Raw genomic sequence first — 20,729 nt, forward strand, 5'->3', positions numbered from 1 at the left:
TGCATGAGGCAGATGGATAGGAAAAGATAGCCAGCCTCGTTCTTTGCAATTACCAGGCCATGTGACCTTGGAGAAATTCTTTACCCTCGTCAGCCCATTGTGACTTCACTCAGTGTTCATAAGAGAATTAGTGCCTTAAAAGTCATTGTAAAGCATTTTGTGTAGATGTTGAAATATTAAAACTTATTCCCTCTGAATGTGAGTGAGTTCAAATATAGAAGCAAGTTCCTCCTCTTTAGAGAATTCAAAATGATTTGATTGTTGAATTGCATGCAAAGTGAACAAGAACTACTATTTGGTAACTAGGGCATTCTGAACCCTGAATAAATCAGATGTGAACAGATGTAGAGAACAGACACAAAGGACAAAGGTGGATTTACAGCATTTCAGAAGCATTTCCAATAAAATGAAGAATGTGCATCTGCATAAAATACCAAATTTTTTTAAAAGTTAAAACACTTTTCAACTACAAGGCAGTCAATACTTATCTATTTGAAGTCTGTCATGTGACTCATCAGAAGTTTTAGGTTTATTCATTCATTTAAAAAAATATTTATCAAGACAGCCACATTTCTGGGTGGCAGAGATTCAGCAGTGAACAAAACAGACACCAGTCCCTACTCTCAAGAAGTTTACATTCTAGTGCTGCCAAATATATTTAAGATTAAGTGACCACCTGTCAATATTATGCAATACAGCAGCCTCATTCCCAAGTGAGGCTGGTAAAAATTGAACTGATTATTGAATTGCACGCAGAGTGAACAAGAACTACTGCTTTGTAACTAGGGCACCGCAGTCTGAGTAAATCAGATGTGAACACATGTAGAAAACAGACACAAAGGACAGAAGAGGAGCCAGAAAAGAACGGGAGATTTGGCATCAGAAACAGAAGTCTGGTAAAAATATGAAGAAAATTATAGGAACTGGTGAGTAGCTTACAGATTTAAAAAACCAAACATATCAATTCTTGCTGTGTCCTCTAGGGTAGGTTGCGAAACTTCGTGTTCGGACTGTGGAGTCATTTAAACCTGGGTTTGAATCTCAGCTTTGAACGTCTGGTCAAGTTCTCATCTCAAAAATCTGTTTCTCTCCTCTTCAAAATGAATTTAACAATAGATTGCACGGGGTGAAATTTGCACTTATTTGGGCATTTTAAACACACAGTGATGAAAGTGGCATAGTGCAAGGACTCAACGCACATTATTCTTCCTCCCTGCCAGCATATGAGACAATGACAACGGCTTTTTACACTGATGGCCCTGAAACCCTTCACATCACCTAGTAACAAGGAATTGAGGCAAAAGAGTAGTGAATAAATTTAATGGAAACTGAGTTTTCTTAGAAGAGAGAAATCAAGAATGCATCAACAAATACTTCTTGAAGGGATGTTTTGAAGGGCTCGAGAAATCTAACAGAGAGCAAAAAGAAGAAAAGATGCTACATAGAAGATTACTATAAATAAAAAACAATTATAGCTACTAGTTATTTCCTACATGTAACCCACTATACTAAGCAATCTGGGCATCACATTATTTAATACTCACAAAATCTTTACGAATTAGGTATTAGATTCCCATTTTACAAATGAAGGAATTGAGGCCCAGGAGATTAAGTCATTTTCCAAAAGTGTTGAACGCTAATAGCCAGGGCTATTCATTATGGATGGTAATAATCAATAATCAAAAAAAAAGCCATCATGCTCAGCTCGAGTTTTCCTAAAATCACTCCTTCCTATGAGTTATTAAAATCATTTCAATTCTTTGATATTAAATGTCACACAGAAAATAACCTCTTGCGAAATGTTGGGTTCATCATAGTTTGAGAATTAATACTTTAGGTCATTTTAATCAGTTTCTGATATATGTCGTTTTCAGAGAGCACTTCAGGGAAGAACGCTGGAACCGTGACTAATAATGACAAGAACATGAACTATATTCTTCATATACATACTGGAATCAGAACATTACTTTAGTCCTTTACCATCTTAAGTATTTAGGAAGCTTTAAATAAAAAATAAATTTGCCTACTTCACTGAAATTGAGCATCTTTTTTTCAGGCATAAAACTCCAAACTTATTAATTTCATGGCTATATTTTAAAATGAGAGCCAGTACTAGCTGGATGACTACATGATAAGTGTCTCAAAAGTTCAAGAAAAGGCACTAAATTTTTCACAGTATTTGTGTTTCATTCTGAGTAATAAAAATATGCCACCCCTTTAATAATGAATAATAGATTCTCAGTTTGATTTACATGCATGGATTAAATGTCATGTTTGAAAAGTTGCCATTTTATTCATATTGGATTTCCCTCCAGTAAAACAAAAATGGTGCCCATCTACTGCTGTAATAACGATACCTTGCCACACTGAAGTATAAATATTAACTGGTTGATATACTTCTTAAAGGGCTTCTCAGGTGGCTCTAGCAGCAAAGAACCTGCCTGCCAACACAGGAGACTTAAGTGGGGCGGGTTCAATCCCTGGGTCTATAGGGAAGATGCCCCATAGAACGGCGTGGCAACCCACTCCAGCCCTCTTGCCTAGAGGATCCCACGGACAGACGACCCTGGTGGGCGACAGTCCACAGGCTCGCAAAGAGTCAGACACGACTGGAGCAACTTAGCACACATGAGTGCACACTTCTTAAAATCCTATACATCCATGGAATAGCTCAATAACACAGCAAGCTGAAGCCAGGTTTTCTTAGACCTTATTTCAATGATGCCAAATTGATGCATTGAATTCTAAAAGGTTGAAGTTGATCATTGCTTCTTTTTTCCCATTAAATCAAAGGACAATTCATTGTCACCAGTCCTTTAGGAGCCCTTATATTAGCTTTTTTAGGACCACCATAGCAAAGTTCCACTGACTGGAACACTTAAACAACAGGAGCTTATTTTCTCAAAGATCTGGAAGCTAGATGTCCAAGATCAAGGTGACACCAGGATTGATTTCTTCAGAAATCTCTCTCCTTGTTTGTCTCCCTGTGTCTTCATGTGGTCTTCCACAGTTTCTGTGTCCTAATCTCCTCTTCTTATGAGGACACCAGTCCTACTGGATTAACATTTACCCCAGTGCTCTCATTTTAACTTAACCTCTTAAAGAGACCTTGTCTCCAAGCACAGTCACAGTCTGAGGTCCTGGGATTTAAGACCTCAGCCCCTCTCCAAAGGACACACAATTTGGAGAGAACACAATTCAGTATGTAAGAGCCCTCTACCTATCTGCCCCCATCTCCCACACCTTCTTTTTTACATACACACAGCGTAATTCAAGGACCAGGCTTTGCACACAGGAATCAAATGCCTTTTGGGTGAACCAACTCTGAATACAGATATATAATGATTCTTTTTCTTTAAGCACACGAGACTAAATTTGCAAAAGCTACCCAGGCAATTTGAGAGCCCTGACTTGATTTCTCCAACTCTCGATATAGTTCTTGGTCATTTGCGCATGCATGCTCAGTTGTGTTGGAGAAGGCAATGGCACCCCACTCCAGTACTCTTTTGCCTGGAAAATCGCATGGACGGAGGTGCCTGGTGGGCTGCAGTCCATGGGGTCACTAAGAGTCGGGCACGATTGAGCGACTTCACTTTCACTTTTCACTTTCGTGCATTGGAGAAGGAAATGGTAACCCACTCCACTGTTCTTGCCTGGAGAATCCCAGGGACGGGGGAGCCTGGTGGGCTGCCGTCTATGGGGTCGCACAGGGTCAGACATGACTGAAGTGACTTAGGAGCAGCAGCAGCTCAGTCGTCTGATTCTGCGACCCCATGGACTGTAGCCTGCCAGGCTCCTCTGTCCAAGGAAGTCTCCAGGCAAGATTACTAGAGTGGGTTTTCCATTTCCTACTCCAGGGGTCTTCCCAACCCAGGGATCGAACTACCATCTCTTGCATCTCCTGCATTGGCAGGCAGATTCTTTACCACTGAATCACCTGGGAAGCCCAGTTCTTGGTCACAGAAGGGGCCAAGTAAGTTCCTCAGTTATCCATTGCTGCGTAACAAACAATTTCAAAATTCAGTGCTTAAAACAATAACATTTTTCTATGTCTCCCCATTATGTTGGTCAGAAAATCAGAGCCGACTAGGTGGAGTAACTTGCTTACCCCACACAGTGTCGGCTGGGACCACTCAGTGTGACTCTTCTTTTACCTATATTCTTTTCCTAAGTTTGAAATGATTATATACTTATTTATCAAACCCATATATTTATCAAACCCAAAATTATATGTTTACTTATCTCCTTTGTGTAGTTAGACAGCTATGACTAATAAAAGGAAGGCAAGTGTGGATGCAGGTAATGTGGTTCCAGAACAGGAATACATGCTTGCTGAGAACTAGACTTTGACGTGTATTTTTTTTTAATTCTCTGATTTTCTTTGCAAAGAGCTTAAGTTGTCGTCTGTAATCAGAAAGGCCAAAATGGCTATTTTCACTTGGAAATATCAAAATCATCTGGAGAAACTTCTTCTTGGTCTTTAAAATAATCGTGTTGGCTGTTAACATCAACTGATGCACGTGGGGAGGTCTCCAAGCATGACTAAGTACTCTGGAAATTTCTAGAAAGCACGTCAGCAGCTTTTATCTACCTTTCTACTGGAGAATGAGCAAGGTCAAGTTTGCTCACGCCTCAAGGAAGTCAGTTTATGAGCTCACTTCTCTCTTTTGCAAATATTTACCTAAAATATTGTTTTTGTAGTTTAAAGAGGGGAGATAAGGCTAAATACATATCAAGTCATAAGACCACAAAATAATATTTATTTCCTTATTCACGACCAGTGACAGGTTCTCCATATATAATTAATGTTAAAACGATATCCTTTTCTCTAAATTGATGCATTTCTTCTCAATCAGATTTATTTCTATTTTGGAAACTACTAACACCAAGATTTGGCTCTTAAGATTATCTTAACATTTCCTTGTAGTATTCATTATTGGTAAACTGAACTTATACGACTATGAGGTAACTTGCTCACACTCAATTGCTAAACTGGGTCCAACTCTATGCGGCCCAATAGACTGCAGCCTGCCAGGCTCCTCTGTCCATGGGATTCTCCAGGCAAGAATACTGAAGCAGGTTGCCGTTTCCTTCTCCAGGGGATCTTCCCAAATCAGGGATCAAACCCAAGTCTCTTATGGCTCCTGCGTTGGCAGGTGGATTCTTTACCACTAGGACAACTTGGGAGGCTATAGAGGGTGCTTGTAAACACTATCCAAGGAAATTATGTCATGTGCTTGCTGTCTTCCTTAAAGAATCCTCAAAATTGCCACAATTTAATGTAAGTCAATTTTCTGCCTTTAAACTAGTATTCATAATATCTTATTATTCACACTGACAGGTGATTTAAAAAAAAAAAAACAGATGTACTTATGGAATAAAATGGGGTTAAGTACCATCAAAATCAAGTAATTTTTTTCCTTTGGTGACACAAACATTCAGTCCAAGACATGGTTTTATTTCCTGTGTGGTGTAGAGTAATATGAAAAGTGAAATATATAGGCTTAAATTGAAGGAAACCATGGTCTTAATGGAAGCATTACAGAAATTGCTCCAGAATGCTACATCCTTCCAGAAATAATAACCCTGTTATGTCAGCAAATTTGGAGTCAGCATGGGTTACCTGCTCCACACAAAGGGCCTGGTCATATTGGTTAGACCTGCCTGAGGCTTAGCCCAACATGAGCACATGACCTTTCAGAAAATGTTTTAAATTCATTAATCAATGTTCTTTGCCTGCATTTTGCTGGTTTTGCTTTTTAACCTACTATTTATATCCTTTTTTAAGACGGCCCATCCCTGTACTAATGAAAATGAGAATTATAAGCATAGCAGTTCCATCTAGTAATTAATGAAACGCTCTTTGGGCCCAGATACTATTACCAAAGTCTACCATATGACTGGTGTCCTTCTGCTGTTGTTATTTAGTCACTAAGTCATATCTGACTCTTTGAGACCCCATGAATTGTAGCCCACCAGGCTCCTCTGTGCATGGAATTCTCCAGGCAAGAATACTGGAGTGGGTGGCCATTCCCTTCTCCAGGGGATCTTCCCCACACAGGGACTGAACCCAGGTCTCCTTCATTGCAGGCAAATTTTTTACCATCTGAGCCACCAGGGAAGACTCTCCCTCCTATCCACATAGAAATAAATGACCATCTTTCCCTGTTTAACATGAATAAGATGTCTTGAACTCTCAAACAACCGTATGAAGCCAGTTTCTCCTGTTCATGGAGAAATGACGCTAACTTCAGCTTGTATTTGAAAAGGAATGACATAAATGTCTTAGATGCCCTTTTATTGGTTATATACACAAATACATTTGTGTGCTTTTGTGTTATCTGTTCCTACTCCTGAAAAATGACACTCTTTTAAACCTTGCTGTTTTAACTGTCAGTCTCCCTCAAACTGCCAGCAGAGTGACTGGCAGGCAGAACTGTGTGGTTCATGGAAAAACTTGCTAGAACCCAGTGGAATGAGCAGAACTTTGAGCAACAGCATTTTTATTCTGAAATCAAACAGCCTCTGATGACTTCTCTTTCCTGTCAAGCTCTGGAGGTATTGGTGCTTTGCTTGTTCCTGTTTTTGTCCTGAATTTTTTTACTTTTCTTACATACACTGCATGTGAAATAGCCTAGTAGACCTCTTTGGGGATCCAGGATTTTGCTAGGTGATACCAAGGGATGATGTAATTCAGTGACATTTTGTCAGGCTGTTAAAGAATAAATTTTCCTTGGCTGTGGCAGGAGGTAATTATTTTGGTTTGTTCGCTTCTGACACAGGGGAAGAAAATTTGGGGTTGTTATTTCAACTATTCCAAGATACTTTGTGTTCTGTTTGGCAGGAAGGGGAAAATGCATTTCACTATTGGAGGAATGAGCGGCTTCTGCTTTCCCCCACGAACCTGATGCACTTCTCAACGTTGTGCACATTTTTTGACAACATCAGTCTCTTTGTGGTTTTGCTCCTTGTCCCCGAAGACATTCTTGATGGACCTCTTTGTCTTCTAAATCCTCCTGACATTTAATCTGTAGCACTCTCTGTTAGGGACTTCCCTGGTGGCTCAGCAGTAAAGAATGCAATACAGGAGATGCCGGAGACGCAGGTTGGATCCCTGGGTTGGGAAGATCCCTTGGAGAAGGAAATGGCAACCCACTCCAGTATTTTTGCCTGGAGAATCTCATGCACAGAGAAGTCTGACAGGCCACAGTCCATGGGATGGCAAAGAGTTGGACACAACTGAGTGACTAAGCATGCATGCAAACATAAAACATCTACTTACGCAGATGGCTCTAGATAGCAAGCTCTTTGAATGACATATTCAGTAGCCCAGATCCAAGCTTTAAAAGGGTAGGTACTTAATTAAAATCTACCAGAAGAATGTAGTTGCCCATTAGGTACTGGCTGAACCCTTTTTTTAAATTATTAACTAAAATCTTAGCTGTCACCACATTCCTGAAATTGTTCCGAGATAAATAGCAAGAACCAAGATCTCAGCTCACGGGCTGACCTGCACCTGCTGCCTTCTTGTCACCTGTCCTCAAGGTCTGGTTCCATAGGGGAGTGGGCTCCCCAAGGGGGTAAGTCTTCTCCATATCCTCCCTTGACTAATGCCTCTCACCTGCACCCTACACGTTTTAACAAGGCTTTGGGGATCATTCATTAGAGATAAAAAGTGTTAACCAACATTGTTCTCAAGCAAAGGTTATTTCAAAAATTGTTCCGAAAGAAGCATTTATCACAGAAATAGACTCACATACTTAGAGAACAAATTTATGTTCACCAGGGAGGAAAAGTGAGGGGAAGGGCTAGTTGGGGGGGTGGGGGTTGAGATCGACTTTTACGCATGGCTGTACTGAAAATGGATAACCAACAAGGACCTACTGTCTAGCACAGGGAACTCTGCTCAATGTTCTGTGGCAGCCGGGATGGTAGGGTAATTTGGGGGAGGGTGGGGACATGCATAAGTATGGCGGACTCAGTCTACTCTGCACATGAAACTATCTCAACATTGCTAATCAGCCATACTCCAACATAAAATAAAAAGTTTAAATACATATATTTATAAGCATTTGCCGTATGTATTGAAATGAAAGTCACCTGGTAAACATTTATGGGCTTCTCCATCAGAAAGACAGAATAACTGTAACGATAATACCCACAGAAACTTCTGAATTCTTTTTTTTTTTTTTTTTTAATTTTTTTATTAGTTGGAGGCTAATTGCTTCACAACATTTCAGTGGGTTTTGTCATACATTGATATGAATCAGCCATAGATTTACACTTATTCCCCATCCCGATCCCCCCTCCCATCTCCCTCTCCACCCGATTCCTCTGGGTCTTCCCAGTGCACCAGGCCCAGCACTTGTCTCATGCATCCCACCTGGGCTGGTGATCTGTTTCACCATAGATAGTATACATGCTGTTCTTTTGAAATATCCCACCCTCACCTTCTCCCACAGAGTTCAAAAGTCTGTTCTGTATTTCTGTGTCTCTTTTTCTGTTTTGCATATAGGGTTATCGTTACCATCTTTCTAAATTCCATATATATGTGTTAGTATGCTGTAATGTTCTTTATCTTTCTGGCTTACTTCACTCTGTATAATGGGCTCCAGTTTCATCCATCTCATTAGGACTGATTCAAATGAATTCTTTTTAATGGCTGAGTAATATTCCATGGTGTATATGTACCACAGCTTCCTTATCCATTCATCTGCTGATGGGCATCTAGGTTGCTTCCATGTCCTGGCTATTATAAACAGTGCTGCGATGAACATTGGGGTGCACGTGTCTCTTTCAGATCTGGTTTCCTCAGTGTGTATGCCCAGAAGTGGGATTGCTGGGTCATATGGCAGTTCTATTTCCAGTTTTTTAAGAATCTCCACACTGTTTCCATAGTGGCTGTACTAGTTTGCATTCCCACCAACAGTGTAAGAGGGTTCCCTTTTCTCCACAGCCTCTCCAGCATTTATTGCTTGTAGACTTTTGGATAGCAGCCATCCTGACTGGTGTAATGGTACCTCATTGTGGTTTTGATTTGCATTTCTCTATAATGAGTGATGTTGAGCATCTTTTCATGTGTTTGTTAGCCATCTGTATGTCTTCTTTGGAGAAATGTCTGTTTAGTTCTTTGGCCCATTTTTTGATTGGGTCATTTATTTTTCTGGAATTGAGCTGCAGGAGTTGCTTGTATATTTTTGAGATTAATCCTTTGTCTGTTTCTTCATTTGCTATTATTTTCTCCCAATCTGAGGGCTGTCTTTTCACCTTACTTATAGTTTCTTTGTAGTGCAAAAGCTTTTAAGTTTCATTAGATCCCATTTGTTTAGTTTTGCTTTTATTTCCAATATTCTGGGAGGTGGGTCATAGAGGATCTTGCTGTGATTTATGTCGGAGAGTGTTTTGCCTATGTTCTCCTCTAGGAGTTTTATAGTTTCTGGTCTTACATTTAGATCTTTAATCCATTTTGAGTTTATTTTTGTGTATGGTGTTAGAAAGTGTTCTAGTTTCATTCTTTTGCAAGTGGTTGACCAGTTTTCCCAGCACCACTTGTTAAAGAGGTTGTCTTTTTTCCATTGTATATCCTTGCCTCCTTTGTCAAAGATAAGGTGTCCATAGGTTCGTGGATTTATCTCTGGGCTTTCTATTCTGTTCCATTGGTCTATATTTCTGTCTTTGTGCCAGTACCACACTGTCTTGATGACTGTGGCTTTGTAGTAGAGTCTGAAGTCAGGCAGGTTGATTCCTCTAGTTCCATTCTTCTTTTTCAAGAAACTTCTGAATTCTTACTGTGTATTGGCACTGTGTGTTTCCACAATCACCTTTTTTTGCAATGCCCCTGGTAAGCAGATTTTTTTTACTCCTGTTTCACGGATGAGTCAACTGAGGCTTGGTTCCTCAGTGAATCTTGTCAGCCCTGGTGCCCCGTGATACCTACGCTGACTGTTACAATGGTCATCCAAATTAACGGTGTAACAGGCAATTCTGTATTAGGAAACAGTCTATACGCAAGCCCGACATCTCACGCACCAGAACACGATAAGGGTTCGAGGACTAACCCAGCCTCCTCCTTTCTCCTCTGCGGGCTGGAGTTCCCTGTCTTAGTCCGCCTGGTGCTGTTGCCTGAGAAAAAGCTAAGCTTATCCTCTCTGCTTCCAAAGCTGACTCAAAGATCTCGAACCCCTCACTTCTCATCCTTGCATCCATGATCACTCTCTAATCTTACTTAACCCTAGCTTCCTCCTCCAGGACTGTCTCCTCCAGAATTCCTTTGCTTGGTAAACACTTCCCCCTATATCCATGATCTATTTTCCGAACAACCTCCATCTTTTCTTCCTATCTAAAGCTGGGTTCTCGCCTACAATCAGTGTCCCCGGCTGCCTACCAAGGTATACACACAATTGCACACACACAAAATACACATGTGAGTGACCTCTTGGCGTGTAACACAGAGCTTGGCTCATACCGGGTGCTTATTAGGTGTTTGCTGAATGATGAATGAAATTCTTTCTGTTTAGTGCACGAAGTTGAATATCTAAAACCATCTCTAGAGGTGAAAAGCTTGGACAGATAGTGATCCATGAGCAAAAGGACCAGCTTACCACATAAAGGCTTTCATGGAAAAACAATCCCACATCATAAAAGTTTCCACCATGCCTCACTGGGTGTGTTCTGGTCTTCAGCTGCTCCGCTGGGTACCATTGCAAGACACGGCCGCCTGGTTGGCCAAGCAGGGACACTTTGAGGAGGTAGGAGCCTTGGGGCACCTTGTTCTTGAGACCCCTGATGCACTTCATCTGTATCTGAAGAGACTGAGGTGACCGACTCTGCTCAACCTGAAGAAAAGACGGGTTTCTTGAATTTCTTGAACAATGCAGGAATTGGGGAAAACCACACAATTAGCCACAATGCGCTTCTCAGGGAGGGAAAAAGTAGACAATTATTTTTACTCAACCTGTAATTGTCAGGTATTAGCTGTGATAACAGAGGCGGACTACAGGAGATGTAATTAGGGGGTCAAAAGGCAGGCCTACCGATTATGCGAGGGAAAGTTTAGCCAGTTCTTAAGCGTGGTATGTTAATGATCTGTGACATCAGAAACCATTCATCTATTATAATGAGATAGAATGGACAGGAAACCAACACTTCTGAAAACCACACAGCAGGCCTCTTAAGGGATGGATGAGCATGGACAGCAAGCTTGAACGGTGACAGCCCTTACCTCTCTCACTAATCACAGATCATGGGCCCCATTGATGAGTGATGTGCAAAACAGGTCAGACTAACACCTCACCTGATCGAATGCTCGCCTTTAATTTCAACATGAGGTCACCTTGCCCCACAGGCTTCAACTGAGAGTCTAAATAAATAAAGAAAGAAGGGCATTTCTATCTGCTTCAGCCTAAAACTTGGCATGAACTGCATGTAACTAAAGAATAGGATGGAAGAATATTTTACAGCACATTTGAATTTCATTGCTTACCTGCAGCTGGGACCAAAGGGCCATTCATTTTTAGTAAATGCTGAAAAGTTGGTACAAACTGATAAGCTGTTTAATGTCCTATTGCTTCAGATTACACAAAAATTAAACTGAGATTATTAAGAACTCAAAAGTCATAAAGTCATGTTTTCTACCCTAATAGCCTTAAGGATAATTTGACCTTAAAGAATTCTCTATTACATTGTGCTTTAAGCAAAATTAATGTCATTTTTAGAAACAGGTTACTCTCCTGACTACCCAGGTAGGTAGCACCATCCGTTAATATGCAGTTAACAGTGAAGCACTTTTTAATCCTGCCTAGACTTTATTATATAAGAGATAATATATATTTCCATATAGACAGCATGCTTCTGGAATCAAATCACAGTTAAGTAAACAATGAAAGTCACTAAACTTCTTCTGCTCTTTTCATATAAGTCAGACTTAAACACTAATCAGAATAACAATTATTTTTTGGTTTAATTATAAAATCTTAATTAACAATAAAGACTTAACCTTAGCATTTTGGTTGCCAAAAATATTTTAAAAATTAACACCGTGTGAATAAATAAGACAATCTCTTTAAACCTCAAGGCAGGATTACTGATGCAGGCAGACTGAGTTATTAAACACATTCTAAATTAAACGCCTCTATGAATTTTATACTGAAATATATTGTGATAGTTTTGCATGCCAAATGTGACATTTTGTATTTCAGATTCATCTTCTGTAGTAATTTTGGAAATGTCATACAAACAAAGATTTTGTCATTTACCAATGGAATTACTATGCATGGCCGCTTAGCCATCTTTTGCTGGCTCTCGTGGTTGTTTCAAGTCAGCAAGCCATAAAAAATCTTTATCTCTCTGAAACACAGCAATTTGGAAGATAATCGAATGGTGACTAGGGGGCAGAAATGCCAGTCTGAGGAATTATACCACAATCTCTCTTGCATTTACAACCTTCCTCAGAGCGAGTGTCAGCAGAGGAGAGAGAGGAGATGGAAAATTCATCAAATGTCAAGCCTTGTCTCATTTGCATGGTGGCAAGTCGGCCTCATTGTCTAGGGAGAACCCAGCCTGGCTCCATGGACCCAGTTTAGAGGAATTCCAGTGGCTTCGTGATGGAACCTTTTAGCATCTCTATTTCCACACAGAACCCTCCTCAAAATGAGTTATTAAGACTTGCTAGGGACATCCCTGGAGGTCCAGTGGTTAAGACCTCACGCTTCTACTGCAGAGGGTGTGGGTTCAAGCCCGGGTCGAAAAACTAGGATCCCACATGCCACGGGGCTGGGCCAAAAAGCCAAAGGAATTAATTAATTTTTTTTTAAGACCTGCTAGAACTGTTTCTCTAAAGGGTGGGCCCTGCAAGAGGAAAGGCACAACAAGAAAGTGAGTCAATGAAATTGACCTTAGAGTTAACTTCTTTACACCAGAGGGAAAAAGGCTCCGGAAACTCACCTTCCAGCAGGGCCAAGGCCACGCTGCTCCTTTTGACGGCTGGGTTACTTCTGGGAGGGTACCGAGCTTGGCTATGCCGCCTGCTTCACAAACATTTGGATCTGCAATTACTCGTTGATTCATAGTTCTGTAGCAGGTATAGTAAGAGGGGCGATAAAAAGAAGAGATACTGATGATGGGGGATAATGGAAAAGTTCGCCTTTGATACAACACACAATCTGTCGTGTCCATTGCACATTTTCTTGGAATAACAAGAGTCAGAGAAACACCAGGTTACAGTGGATTCAAGTAGGGAGGTGAGACATTTTTTAAATGAGACCCTATAAAATATGTGACTCTCTATATAAGAGGAGGGCAAGGCAACCCACTCCAGTACTCTTGCCTGGAGAATCTCATGGATGGGGGAGCTTGGCAGGCTACAGTCCATAGGGTCACACAGAGTGGGACACAATTGAGGCGACTTAGCATGCACGCATGCAAGAGTTCCATTCCTGGGCCAGGAAGATACCCTGGGGTGGAAATGTCAACCCACTCCAGTATTCTTGTCCTGGGAAATCCCATGGACAGTCCACAGTGTCACAAAGAGTCGGACACAACTTAGCAACCAAACAACAACATATGAGCTAAAAATCTTCCAACAATTAAAATATGACTTGTTTTGGAAAGTACCAGATCCAATGCTTGATAAAATGTGTTACCACCTTCTTTTCTATCACCACTCCTTCAATCTTATTAATTGTTGGAGAAACCACAGGGAAGAATTATTTAAATACATGAATAGCTGATCTGACATAATCTTTTTATTTTTTTTAATACAACGTCCAGAGATCAAAATCTACCCATGCATGCTAAGTCACTTCAGTTATGTCCCTCTCTTTGTGACCCCATGGACTGTAGTCCACGGGGCTCCTCTGTCCAGGGGATTCTTCAGGCAAGAATACTGGTGTGGGTTGCCATTTCCTTCTCCAGGGTATTTTCCAGACCCAGTGATTGAATCTACATCTCTTATGTCTCCTGCATTGCCAGATGGTGTCTTTACCACTGTGCCACCTGGGAAGTCTTCAAGATCTATGACTAGCTTCAAAATGTTCCCCAAGCTTTTTCCTCCTATTAACATTCACTGGCTTGATTTGAGGTTCTTCTTTATCCCTCTTTTTTTTTTCCTTCTTTCTTTTTTTTTTTCCTGATCTTCGTGAGTCCTAACAGCCAGCATTTCCGAATTCATTTGAATTAAGAAGGATCTTGCATTTCACTTCTCCTGACTTAAGCTTAATTCCATCAGCAGGGCCATCTGTGGCAATGACAGCCCCTCCACCAGAGGAATGGCCTTTTTGGATCTCATAGCTGATTTAGTTTCCTGGGATAGAAATGATTCCCCTTAATTTAGTTAGAGCTACATTGACACAAGAGTTCATTAGGACACCCATTTGCTGGCAATTCAATTTCAAATTAAACACACTTTGTTGTAAATTTTATTACTTTTAAACTACTGTATCTATTGTCTGTAATGGCCCTATTATACAGTTATGAAGGTAAACCGATTTCATTAGTAAACATCAGACACGTTATGTAAACCACAGTGAGATGTGTTCCTCAGTTTCTTTCTTTGTTCCTGTGGCAAAAAAACATAAAGCCCTCCTGAAATATCCTAAAAACTTAATCTAAATAATTATATACTGAATTCATGATAATCATCCTAAGGGGGGGTAAGAAAGCAGGGTTCTCTGTTGTAATTTGAGTTCTTTGTAATTAAAGGGTTTCTAAAAATACCTTTCTTAGTCAAAAAGGAATGCGACGCACATCAAAAGGTTAATAAACAGCTTCAAGAGGATGCCAGCTACCTAGAGATAAGTCTAGTGGTTTGTGGCCCCTTGCAGTCATCATGCTCTAGACCATCACCTCACTTTTGAATTAGGACTTGTAACGCAGTGTTCTTTTTCTCCTGTATACAGCTATTATCAACTTTGTAATTACATAAATATGCATGTATGTTTGTGCACTATATAAAATCCAATTTTATAAAAATACCCCATCAAAGTCGCTCAGTAGCCCTCCCCCCAAAGATAAACACTGGTAAAATACTGAGGTCTATTCTTCACAGCCAGGGCTTCCCTGGTGGCTCAGTGGGAAAGAGCCCGCCTGCCAAAGCAGGAGACATGGGTTCCATCCCTGGATTGGAGAAGGGAATGGCAACCCACTCCTGTATTCTAGACTGGGAAATCCCATGGACAGAGGAGCTTGGCGGGCTGCAGTCCGTAGGGTCGCGAAGAGTCGGACACGACTGGTCTACTGAGCATGAGAATTCTTCACAGCGAGGTAGCAAGACTCACTGTTTTTTCTTTTACAACATGAGGCTGATGTTGTAAATACTTTGTAACCTGTATTTCTCACTTTGTGCATTATACATATTTTCCAGGAGATTAATTTTTTAAGTACAAATTTTTAGCAATGACTTAGTATTTAATTTTAAGTGTCTACCATAATTTATTTAAATAATCCCTTGTTGTTGGATAGTTAGTTCAAATTTTCATGACCATAAGTTAGCCTGTAATTAATTTTCTCTTGCACATAATGTGGTGCCAACGTCCCTGGCTATTTTGGGATTAAGTCCTATCACTAGAAATGTAGCATGTAGTAGGTATGCTTGTCCATAACTTATTGAGTATCGGAAGGAAACCTCAGAAATATGTAATCCTGCCCATATGGCCTATTTTTTCAAGTACTGAATAATATTCACAGACAGATGTCAGATGACACCTTATTTCCACTGCTAGTAGGATTAAGAGTTAAGTAAAATAAGTGATGAATAAATAGCACTGGTATATAATAAGGTTTCTTTCTGTGCAGTTGACATTTTGAACCACATAATTCTTTGTTGCTCTGTGCGTTATGGAATGTTTAGCAAGATCCTTGGCCTCTGCCCACTAGATGCTGTTAACAGCTTCCCCCTTAGGTCCAGTCATGACAATCAAAAATATCTCCAGTTATTGCTAAATGTCCCCTAGGGGCAAAATTGATCCCTGCTGTGAACCACAGTATTAACTAGTATTTATTTAGTGCTTCTAATGCTCAGAGCATTCTTTGAAATGCATTATATTTATTATCTCATTTAACCCTTAAAATAATCCACCAAGGTATTATTATTCTTGCATCACTGATGAAAAGCCAATGCTGAGTAAAGTTCTATCCCTCAACATCCTGTTAAAGGTCACATAGTCAAAGAGGGGGAAGCTTGGACTTCAACGGGAGACCATCCCCCCTGAGAACCTCTGAACCTGTAGCTATTACTCCTGCACCTCCTGATCTGAGATGCAGGGGCAGAAACTGCCACGTCCCAATCTTGGAAGTTCCTACACTTGCTCAGGGATTTGGATAGCCTCTGAAAGATTGGAAGTCCCCTCCCTAAACTGTCCTATATGAGCGAAAAGGCAGCTACATCCCAGGAGGAAATGGGGTCATGGGTCTCACACACTGGAACCTTAGGGTGAATCAAACCAAGGGGTGCCTGTCACCTATGATTAGCCCATAATTAGTCCATACCAAGAGAAACAAACAAGAAAATAAAACACATTAAATGTACCACTGAGGGAACGTACTTCTCAAATGTTCTGCTGCTCTTTAAACATGACATGGGAATGTATTCACTGAGTCCTTCCCCGTCAAATCTCAAATCCTGCATGAAAGAAAACAGAAATGAAAAAAAAAAAAGATATTCAAAATGTACTTGAACATCTGTGTAAAACCTGACTTTTCCAAGACCAGGGTAAGGTTTAAGTTTAGGTTCCAAATATGAACATGGGAATTATACCAATAGTGGCCACCTTACGGACTTCCCAGGTGGTTCAGTGGTAAAGAACTCACTTGTCAAGGCAGGAGATGTGTGTTCGATCACTGGGTTGGGAAGATCTCCTGGAGAAAAAAAAATTGAAACCCACTCCAGTTCTCTTGCCTGGGAAATCCCAAGGACAGAGGAGCCTGGCAGGCTACAGTCCATGGGGTTACAAAACAGTCAGACAAGACTTAATGGCTAAACAATGAACAACAAGCCACCTTATTATGAAATCTGAAATTTCTCAGTCTGCTTAGTTACTTTTTGGCCAAAAATGTAGACAGAATAGTAAATGATATAACCTAAAGAAGGAGAAATGCCTTGGAGATAACAACTCAGCTTTCTTTGTCTCTTTCTATTTCCCTGTTCTCTCTCTCTGTCTCTCTGTCTCTGTCTCTCCGTCTGGCTCTCACATACACACCCTTTAATGGTACAATTTAACAAGACAGAAATGGATATGTGGCTAGATATTTAGGATGCTAGTGATGTTAATAATAATTCTGATCATATAATTTATGACTCAATCTGGGACATTTTGAAGTCAAGGGGAGATTTTAATTATTTTAGGACAACAGGCATAACCCAGAACTCTCCCTTGAAAACTGTAATATACAGTAATCCTATCAAAACATTCCTCCAGATGTTCTGAGAAGGTACCATACAGGCAAATATCAACATATTGGCTGAAAACAAATGATGAGAGAGAGAGGGAACTCAGGATGGAAGCCGCAGCCCTTTATAACCTAATCCTGGAAATGACACTCCATCACTTCTGTATGGTATTGGTCATACAGATCAATTATCCTTGTACAGTGTCAGAGGGAATTACACAAAGGCATGAATAACAGGCATGGTGGTTAAAAAAAAAAAAAAAAAAAAGTCTGCCACTGCAGGCAACATAAGAGATACAGGTTCTACCCCTGGGTAGGAAAGATCCCCTAGAGGAGGGCATGGCAACCCACTCCAGTATTTTTGCCTGGAGAATCCCATGGATAGAGGAGCTGGTGGGCTACAGTCCCTAGATTTGCAAAGAGTCAGACAGGACTGAAGCAACTTAGCACACACGCACGTACGCTTGAATGCCAGAAGGCTAGAAGCATGCTTCTACAGGGATTAGGAAATCCAGACAAGTGTTGGAAAGTCCTTGATTAAGCCTCAAGATCTGAGAATAACTCTGTGGCTCTCAGCTCTGTTCTCTGGACTCCTGGTGTCATCTTCTGGACCTCCCTTTCTTTTTTCATGAAAGGTAGCACATGCTAACTTCTAAGTGATTTTCTGACCCTGTTTCCTGCCAGTAGTATTTTGGAATTCAGAGACCTCTTTTTATTTTGTCCTCTCTCTGTTCTTTTCAATCAAAGCAGGTGATTTCTCTGCTCATGTAATTCCACCTAAGGCTTTGTTGGTCTTCCATTAATCTTAGTGGATTATACCTCATTAGACATTGATGATTTTCACTATGTTCTTATTTTTTTAATGGCATAATGAAGGTTAAATTTTTCTAACTGACTCTGCATGCCCCTTACAAAACTAACATAGTTATTTGTGAATTCCCCTCTTCTAAGTTGTGTCCACTAGGATGTCCAGTCATTTCTTATAATGAAGCCGCCAGCAGAAAGTGGCCTTTAGTAAGAGACCGGTACCCATAATGCTCTGCTTCACCGAGTGCAGCTAGAACTAGTCAGGGCAACTGGAATCATGAGAGGTTTATGTATTTTATTTCTGACTTGATCTTTTAAAATATTGAAAATTGAGGTGAGGTTGTCAGCATGGAATGTTTGGTCAAGGAGTCCCAAACAACATGACTGCATGATTATTACCCTAAATTCAGCAAAATTTAAGTCTACTGCCTTAAAGACATAATTTTTTGGTTTTTATTTTTTATTTCTCTAAAATAGTCCTGCTTCATTAATTCTCTCTACTGAACTGATCCAAGAGAGGAAAATATAGTTGGAAAACCTGTTAGTCCACTTAAGAACATGTTTCTAAAACATAAATTTCAAGAGGGAAGGATTAGACACCAGAGTCTCTTATGCATACTCTCTGTTTGAACCTTCTTCATAGATATTTCCTACTTGTGAAAGAAAAAATTAAACAGATATAAAATAATTGTCATGTGCTCATAGTAATACTTTAAAGGCTCTTCACCATCTGAGCAAATTTGTTATATCTGTGAAGTCTTATTGAACAATAAAATGGGATGGAGTCATAGCTAATAATTTTTTTAACCTAAACTAATATATTTTTTTTCTGAAAAGAACCGGAAGCATTGAATAGATTCAATGCTTCCGGTTCTTTTCAGAAAATCTTGATAAACCTATGAGACATTTTTACATGAAATATATATATACACACATATATTTTAAAGTTGGAAAGGACTTTAAATATGAATTATTCAATTCATTATGTACATTTTCTTCTTTCATATTCACAAAAGTTGATGATGTAAATTTTAGCCCACACTAAATACCTCAGGGATATCTGAGCTATGAAGAGGCAACAAGAGGAAAAATACATTTTAGATGTCGAAAAGCCATTTACTAGGCAGTCTTTTTACCATCAAAAATATTTTTCCTGAAATGAAGGTACTTAATATAAAGGAAAAACAAGTGGTTTGGAGAAGCTTGTTTTTACATTTATAAATTTATAGTTTTTTTCCTATTAGCAATATATTTATGGAAATTTTCAAGCATACTTGTTCTTTTTTTGACTCTATAACTGTCTCTCCCTTTGCATTGAGGTCATTCATCTTAAGGTTTCATTATTATTGTGTGTAACTTTCACTAACAATTCTTTCAGGAAGTAGGTTGGTGGGTTACAGTTCCCCAACCGTGGACAGAGGAGCCTGGAGGGTTAGTCCGTGGGGTTGCAGAGTCAGACATGACTGGGCACACACACGTGTGTGTGTGTATTTGAAAATCTAAACCAAAGGCATTAAAGCAAAATTAACATGCAAAATGCACTCGATAAGCTCCTTTGCTTCCAATTCATTACGTAATAATCTCATCGGATCTAGGACGACAGAATCACAGAAAAAAGGGATGCCCACAGTTGTATTTCTCCAAAAATAATTATTTCAACTTTATTGATCATCCTCTTGGGACACTGAGTGCATTAAAATTTTAAGCAATAATTCAAATGCTCCCAGCTCATTCATCTTTAATAGCTGAACTATCAGAAGTTGTGAGAACTATTGTTAGTCCCTGTTTTACAGACTGAAAACAAAAAGCTAAGTCATAGAGATGTTAACTTGCTCAAGATGGACGTGGAATCACTGAGATTCAAACCCCAGGCTGTCCGCCCCCAGATCTGTGCTCTCCCCTGCATGCCACACCTCCCACTTCTATGTCGTATCACCAAATATCATTTCTAAGACCCTCCCCTAACAGTCAAGCGAATGCAGAAGCTAAGCTTTAAAAATGAAAACAGCACACTAATAATAACTGACTTCCATATAGTACTTTATTCAAAAAGACACTTAGGGAAACTTTTTTGCGTTTCTCCTTCACAGCATTATGAAGGAAGAAGGCGGGGACCGTCCCCACTGTTCTCCAGATAAGGACACTAAGCTACAGAACATCTTCAAAGAGGCTGTGCTTAAGATCACACAAGTGGAACGTGATGTAGCAGGATTCCCAGTCAAGCACGTTCTTTTGTAACTTGGTGAATTTCTTTCTTCTGTTTTGATCACACGGCAGAGAGCCCACTTGTCTGGCTTACAGTTTTGAAAACAATAGACTAAATGTCTTCAACTGTTTTACCTAAAGATATTTTGACTGATTCCTACATGCGTTCCTATTTTTCTGGTTAATCCACATCTTTCTTCAATCTAGGGATACCGAGACAGCCTCACAGAGACCAGCTATTCCCTTCTAGGAATCAAGCCCGGGATGGCTCAGTTATCACTGCCTCGGGTGGTACACCAAAGATGGATAAAAACAGAACAGCACTATCATCCAAG

General features: G+C 40.0%; 1 long non-coding RNA gene across 1 annotated transcript; it reads left to right on the plus strand.

The window, feature by feature from the left end:
- Nucleotides 1–7,487: 7,487 nt before the first annotated feature.
- On the plus strand, nucleotides 7,488–20,526 carry LOC122429884. Its single transcript, XR_006266183.1, has 2 exons — nucleotides 7,488–7,580; nucleotides 20,280–20,526. It is a non-coding gene; the product is annotated as an uncharacterized LOC122429884 (long non-coding RNA).
- The last annotated feature ends 203 nt before the right edge of the window (nucleotides 20,527–20,729 follow it).

This window comes from Cervus canadensis, chromosome 28 (genome assembly GCF_019320065.1).
Source record: "Cervus canadensis isolate Bull #8, Minnesota chromosome 28, ASM1932006v1, whole genome shotgun sequence".
NCBI lineage: Eukaryota > Metazoa > Chordata > Mammalia > Artiodactyla > Cervidae > Cervus > Cervus canadensis.